Below are 8,273 nucleotides of genomic sequence, written 5' to 3' on the forward strand. Positions count from 1 at the left end.
TTAATGTAGAAAAAGAATAAGTATTTAATATTTAGCAATATTTCACTGTTCATTTCAGACGAGTAAATTGAAACCTAATATTCTAAAGAAAACAATTTGAAACTGAATTGTTTTACAAAGAAAGCTTTGAATCTTTAGACTTTCGAAGAACTTTTGATTTTTTAGCGTTACAATTTTCATTGTTCTATTTAAACAGTGCTTAATTTATAAGTGAAATTTTTAAATTTTGACGCATAAATAAGAATTGAAGACTTATTTCATGTATATTTAAAAATTAACCGAAATTTTCGGACCATTTTTGAAAATTCAGCAAATTAAATAAAATCCTTAAAATCTTTCATGTTCTTCTTTGATCATTTTTTAAATCTCTTAAAATCTTCTTAAATGCAAATTTCATTGTTTTTTAATTTGCAGGATTTTCCAAAAGTTTAAAAAAATGCAATAATTTATTTAAAAATATATTTAAAAGTTCCAACAAAAAATTCAAAAATGATTTTGAATTTGGAAAAATTTAAAACCACTTCTGGATTATTCAAGATTTTGGAATAAAATCTTAAAGCATTTGAAGGATGCCTGGACTATGTAAAATAAAAATAATTTAACTTCTAATTTAAGAAATATTGAGTTAAAAAATTTTTTTTTCAACTTTTAATGTGCCTAGCTTAAAATTACTTAAAATAACATAATTTTCTGAACTTTTAAAGTTCATTGCTTGATTCTCTAATTTATACGATTCAAAATGTTAACCTCGATTTATATTTTTGAAACAAATCTCAATCTTTGAACTCTATAATTGATAAACGTTCTACGTTTTGCAGTTTGTTTGCATTTCACTTAAAACTGTTCAATTTAAAAGTATTAGCACCTTGCAGTTTATACGTGAAAGTTATTCAGCATTTGAATACACAATTTTTGAATTGAAAACTTTTAAACTTAAATTTTTAAAGTTTGGAATTCAAGGGTTCCATTTTAAATGCTTTAAAGTGTTGTTTATTTTTTATTACTTTATATGGAAAAATGTTTAGAACATAGTTTGTTTTTTTTAATTTCATTTGCCGTGAAAAATGTTAGCGAACCGGGAAAAAACCGGGAATTTTTTTTTTCGATTAAAACGGCCAACCTGAAGTCTCCATGACATAAAAAATGATAATTATTATGATTTATTTATTTTGCTGTAAGGCACAATTTTCATTTTGTCAGTTACTCCCTCTTTCCTTTCCACTTTTTAGATATAATATGAAATCACATTCTATCAGATTAAAAATCTCTCTTATCCTTAGCAGACTGCTCAAAATTACAATAAATGTTGACAAACCCCTATAATATTGCATACATTTACACATACGCTTTATATGTAAATTCAGAAGAATGTCCAAATTGTACCATATGATAAATTATTGTCTAATTAATTTAAGAATAATAGGTCTTACTTTCAATGCAGATCAAATACAGATCTTACAAATCTTTCTGTAAAATTTATGGACCCGCGTAATTCTATTACAAACCTCTGTCACTTTTACATATATATTTCTGAAAGAATTGTCCACCTGAGAATTTTTCATTCACTGGCAAACGGAGATATTCGAAATGAAATTCATTAACACAAATATAAAAAATTGTATACACTTTTAATCCTTTTCATTCAGTAATATTTACAAACTTACATTCTGGTTTGAATATAATTTATTTCCTTACCAATGTTCTAATATATTCATTGAAAGTTCTTTTTGAATTCATTCCTTTAATATTCTCATAATATTTCTTCCTACATACTGATTTTCCTGTAACAGTTCGCCGTTCAGTCTTACGCGTCAAGCTCAAACTGCGCGGTCAAAGTAACAAAATGGTGGAATTGAGCGGTTGCGTGACTTGAACGAAACAGGGCCCTCAAATGGCTAGACCATGTATTCATTAGATCATGGTACCCATGGCTTCTTCTTTACCACCACCTAGCCACCCGTACCGCCGCAATACAGAGCCTCTGCTTGTTACTTATAATCGAATTCTTATTTCAATTTAAGCCTCTTTGCTTGTTATTTATGAATGTATTTTCATTTCAATTTCGGAATGGATATTTTCAAGCCTTCAAAGCATTTAAACCAGCTATTTGGACCATTAAATATATCTACCTGAGTGCCTGCAGAGAATTTCTCAGAAACTTGAGGATCTTTAGCATATACTCTGAGATTTCTATCGGCAGGGTTAGTATATATTTAATTGCAAGTTAATGCTTAAGCTATTATTTGTTATTAATATAAACATTAACATTAAGTAATATTCCTATGAAACATGGAATTTGTTCTAAGTTTTGTTATTAAAGTCCATTGCTGCCCTACCGAAAGAAATCTCTGAGTATGTTCTAAAGGTTCTCTAGGTTCAGAGAAGCTCAGAAAAATTCTCCGCCGGCACTCAGGTAGATATATTCACAGGTCCAGGTAGTTCTTTTAAATGTTTTAAAGGCTTTAAAATGTCCTTTCCGAAATTGAAATAGAAATACGATCATAAATAAAAATCTGAGAGGCTGAAATCGAAATATGAATTCGATCATAAAGAACAAGCAGAGGGGCTATATTAATAGAGTAGCCGACACTCAAGGGTCCTTTGTTAAGCTTTCGGATTAAAATTTAGAAGATTTTTTTAAATTTCATAGTTAACAGCCTAAAACATAATAACTCTGAATCTACGGGTTTCGATGATTTCAGATATATAACTTTTTTTTTAAATGCTTAAAATTGGAATTAATACGTTTCTCGTAAATGGAATGAGATACGCCAAAAAAGACAACATTTTTTAATTCAACTAGAAAATGGTATAAAAGAATATAAGTTATAATTATAAACAAGTATAATGAGAAAATTCATTAAATTAAAAAAAATGGTTAATAATTTGAAAAAAAATTTAAAAAGCGAGAGTCGGATTAGCGACGGTCAACTACTGTAAATAACTGCCTGCCCGCTACGTGAGGAATACAAAATGAACATTATATTACCGTTGCATCACTCTTAAGGCGCTTCCTCACGCTTGAAAATTAGCCCATGTATTACTCTTGACAAGTTTTTCTCCTACAATTCTGAATTATATGGTTTTATATTTCAAGCAGAGACTATAAATGCCTAAATGCAGAACTTCTCAGAGCGCTTTTTTCGAAAAATGGCCTGGTTCTTGTTTTATTGCAATTAATTGCAAATTGATGCATTTTTGCGCCTGGGAAGTAGCAAATCGCCACCATGAGTGTACTTATGGCGAAAATAGTTCGTGGGCCCTCTGGCTGGCTATGGAACCGCGGGTGGTCTAGAGCAGCGATTCCCAAACCAGTGCCGCCGGCCGATGAGGCTGCCGCCGGCAGGGGGATGCCGCCCCGGGCCGGGCAGCCCCTGAGAGAGAAGCCAGTCCGAGCCCAGCCACTCGGCAACCCCCCTCGCTATGAAGACCCGTTCATTGTCATGAGATTGAAGGCTGTTTCAATAACTAAAATCATAAAGATATGGCTCAATTCAATTCTAATTATTTGAATCATTTTCCTGATGTAATTTTAAGAAAATGAAAAAAAAGGTTGATGAAAATCGGTTAACATTTAGAGTAATTAAGCATATCGTTAAGAACACGCAAAGTTACAAGAACTGTCAACTTGCATTGAAGATATTAACCGATTTTCATCAACTTTCTTTTCATTTGCTTAAAATTAGATTAGGAAATTGATTCAACTAATTAAAATTTAATTTATTAACATATTAACACATTTTAATTTTTCTCAACCGGTTCTAATTCTCTGGCGTGAAGCATGGTGTGTCAAGCAGTGAAGCAGTAGAGTGTCCCCCCTTGGCGGCAGGGTATTGTGAAAAAATGTGAGAGTGGCGGCTCTGCCGCTCCCCATAAAGTGCACAAAAAGTTTGGGAATCGCTGGTCTAGAGCAGCGTTTCCCAAACTAGTGCCGCCGGCAGGGGGAAGCCACCCCGGGTCGGGCAGCTAGGCAGGCCCCGAGACAGGCTCCCCGCTGCGAGCAGAAGGCTGCTTTCCTCGACTTTCGTATACCTACCACGAATTATCCTTTCATTGTTATCAACTTATGATAACTGAAATTTTAAAGACTAAGCTCAATTAAATTTTAATTAGCTGAATGAATTTCGTGATATAATTAAAAAAAAATGAAAACAAAGTTTTTGAAAATCGGTTCATATCCGAACTAATAAATGAAATATTTACAAAACTTGTGAATGCAACAAAAGTGCGATAACTCTTGAAGTTATTATCCGATTTTCTTCTACCTTTTTTTAACGTTTATTTAGTAATCTAACAAATCTACCGGAATTTATGAAAATTCTATTGATTAATATTCAAACAACTTTTCATTTGTCTCAACCGGCTCTAATTCTCTAACAATGAAAAGGTCAGCGAAGTAAGCAACCGAGCACGAACGACTAGCGTCCAGTGTCTCACTTGGGTTCCAGTATTGTGAAAAAATTTGAGGGTGGGGTCCCTGCCGCTTCACAGAAAATGCAAAAAATGTTTGGGAATCGCTGGTCTAGAGTGTCTTTTTTTCGACGATACTTAAAACATCGTAAACCTAGGATCGAGCGGAGAATTTAGATTTAGTGCCTTTCATGCTTCACTCAACTTTCCTATTGTTAGCGATTACAGTCAGTTGAAAGAAATGAGAAAGACGAATGAGAAAGAAAGTATGGAATTTACATTTATTTTATTTCCATTTTCTTATTCATTTAATTAATTCATTCATTCATTCATTTACTTATTCATTTATTCATTCATTCATTTCATTATTTTAATTTCATGTTGGCAAGTTTAAATTGAAAACTCTGCAATCATAGAGAATCATAATTTTCTTATCTTTTTTCTTGAATCTTTATTTGTTTCAAATACAACTGCTTGCGTCACAATAAATGTGTTGTTTTGGTCGGAAATTTTTAACTAAAAAGATCAAGTTTCAATAAAAAATATTAAATTTTAAGCAAAAATAGAATAATTCAGTTTTTAGTATATACAAGTTGCTATTCAATTAAAAAAAATGTCTACAGGTTATTTAAAATTTAAACCAAAACAGGCGAATTTGACACCAAATAGTAGAAGTTTTAATAAAAAAGATCAATTTTCTATCACAAAGGTTAATTTTCTATTTGAAAAAATCTTTTTGAACAAATGATAGAATTTTAAACTAAATTAATTTTCAATCCAAGTACAGTAATATAAAAAGTATTTAAAATAAGATAGAATTCACGTAAAATCCGACAGGTCCTACACATTATATAGCAGAATCTCTTAGCGATTAACACTTTTTTATAGTAAATTATGCAAGACGTTTTTTCTGATATAAGACAAAAAAGTGGAATTTGGACATCCATGTTAAGAATAATAAAAAACAGATTAATTCTTCACCCATGAAATAATTTTTAACTAAAAAGATGAAGTTTTAATAAAAAATATCAATTTTGAAACAACAATAGAATGATTCAGTTTTTAGTTTATAAACGTTAATATTCAATCAAAAAAATTAAATTTTCCACAGGTTATTTAAAATTTTAATTAAAACAGATGAACTTGACACCAAATAGTAAAAGTTTTAACAAAAAAGATTAATTTTCTAGTAAAAAAAAATCTTTTTTACTAGAAACTATAATTTTCAACTAAATTAATTTTCAATACAAGAACAGTATTATAAAAGGTATTTAAAATAAAATGGAATTTACTTAAAATCAGGCAGGTTCTACACATTATATAGCAGAATCTTTCAGCGATTAAAATTTTTTATGGTAAATTATGCAAGAGGTTTTTTTCCGATCTGAGAGAAAAAAATCTAATTTGGGCGACTATGTTAAGAATAATAAAAAACAGATTAATTTTTTACCTATAACATTAATTTTATACAAAAAACTATCAGTTTTCAACCAACAATGATATCATTAAAATTGCCCTTAAAGACATTAAGTTTTAACAAACAAAAAAAAAAGTTGAATCCTCATTAAACAAGAATAGATTTTAACAAAGAAAAATAATTTTATATCAAAAAGACGAATTTTCAAATGAAAAAATTAGTTTTTAATTAAAAATATAAACATATAAAACCAGAAATGGGATAATTCCTTTTTTGTTAACAAAATTAATATTTAACAAAAAACAATTAAATTTCAACAAATTAATTGAAATTTTACTAAAATAGATGCATTTAATAATACATAGTTGAACTTTGAAGCATACAGATGTATTTTCAACAAAGAACCTAAAAATATCAATTTTTAATTCCAAATTTGAGTGTTCCACCAAAAGTGGAAGAGTTAAATTTTCAGTTAGAGAATTAAATTTATATATATAAAAAAAAAGAACAGAATATGCAACTTAACAGTTTTGTTCTTAATCACAAAGATGAATTTTCAAACAAGAAGACTAATTTTCTACCAAAATAACGAATTTTCCTCGAAATATTCGCATTTTCAAGCAAATGGTTGAATTTTCAACTACAAAAGATCAATTTTTAACTTCAAATATCAATTCTCTACCAAAAATGATATAACCCAATTTTAGCTTACATAAATTAATTTTTAAGTAACTATAAAGGAAGTTTCAACAAAATAGTTGAATTCTCAATCAGAAAGATGAATTTTCAAGGAAGAAGTTTTATATTTCTAACAAAAAACACCAATTTTCAACAAAATACATAAATTTTCAAACCAATAATTCCATTTTTCACTAAAAAAGATCAAGGTTCAGAAAAAAATATCCAATTTAAAAAAAAAAGAATAACGCAGTTTTTAGTTTTGAAAAGTTAATATTCAATCAAAAAAATGAAATTTTCTGCAGATTATTTCAAATTTTAACTAAAACAGATAAAATTGACAGAAATAGTAGAAGTTTGAACAAAAAAGATGAATTTTTAATCACAAAGATTAATCTTCTATTAAAGAAATTTGTGCTAATAAAAAATGAAAATGACTTATTTTTAAATTTAAATTTTTTTTTAATTTTATTAAGAACTATTGATGAATCTTGCAGTAATCTTAAAACATTATTTTATTTTAACGAAGTACAATTGATGAGAAATCAATACCAATATAGTCGAAAAAGTTTTGTCATCAATTTTTTATTGTAAAATGATTTAATGAAACAAATCAATCCTTTCTTCGACCGTTGATATTTATTGATTTCAAATCGTAGATTTCAAATTATTTATGTTTTACGGTCCAATCGTAAATCGAAAAAATAAATACGAGTCAAAAAATCATGTTCTTCGAAACTCAGATATTTATTTAATAGAAAAACTCCTTTTGAAACTTCCTGACGTTTCGGTACACATGCGTACCTTTTTCAAAGGTTCTTAACCTAAATAATTATATTAAAGATTAGTAATTTTAGTCTGAACAAATATGATGGATAATTACGTAGATTTAAATACATTGTTACCTGTGTTGATGATAGTTTAAAATAGTCAAACAGATCAATTTTCAGTCAAAAAAAGTAACGTTTCAGTCAATTGTTTTAAAAAATTAATTAAAATTTAGTCATTATTTAGAAGTCTCAAAAAATTTCTCGAGACTTCACTCGATTAGAACTACATTTTTTTAAATTTGTATGAGAAAAACGAATTAGCGTAGGTTAGAACAGACGAACAGAAATTGACAGTTTCAGAAGTACATGAAGAAAACGTAATAAACGATGATGGAATAGGCAAGTTTCCATTGAAAGCCACTGATGTGGAAGCGCATAATTGAGTTTAAATTTGAAATAAGAAATTTAAAAAATTTTTTAAATGTGTATATGTACACATCCATACATATGCATGCATATATGCACACATATAGCATAGAGATGATTAATATTAAAAACATTATTTTATAATACTCTGATAAATTTTATTAATATTTAGAATTTCAGTCTGTAAATTAACTGAAATCTTACGATATTTGTTTATAAAAATAGACTCAATAATACGTCGTTGATAAGTATTTTTTTTTGTAGCTAATATTTTAATACGTTTAAAATCAAAATCAAAGTAATGATTGAAATTCCAAGAATGTTGCGACAGACCTGTGTTAAAATTCCCAACTTCACAATCTCTTTTGTGTTCAGCAATTCTAGTTTTTAATCTTCTGCCAGTTTCACCTATATAAGCTTTATTACAACATTTATATTTAATTAAATAAATAACACCAGATAAATTTTCAATGGAATCGAAGTCCTTTCTCCTTGACAAATAATTATCTAATGTATTAGATAATTAATAACATTAGATAACATTAGATTATTATTATATATTATTATATTTA

This window comes from Belonocnema kinseyi, chromosome 5, assembly GCF_010883055.1.
Source record: "Belonocnema kinseyi isolate 2016_QV_RU_SX_M_011 chromosome 5, B_treatae_v1, whole genome shotgun sequence".
NCBI classification, from domain to species: Eukaryota; Metazoa; Arthropoda; class Insecta; order Hymenoptera; family Cynipidae; genus Belonocnema; species Belonocnema kinseyi.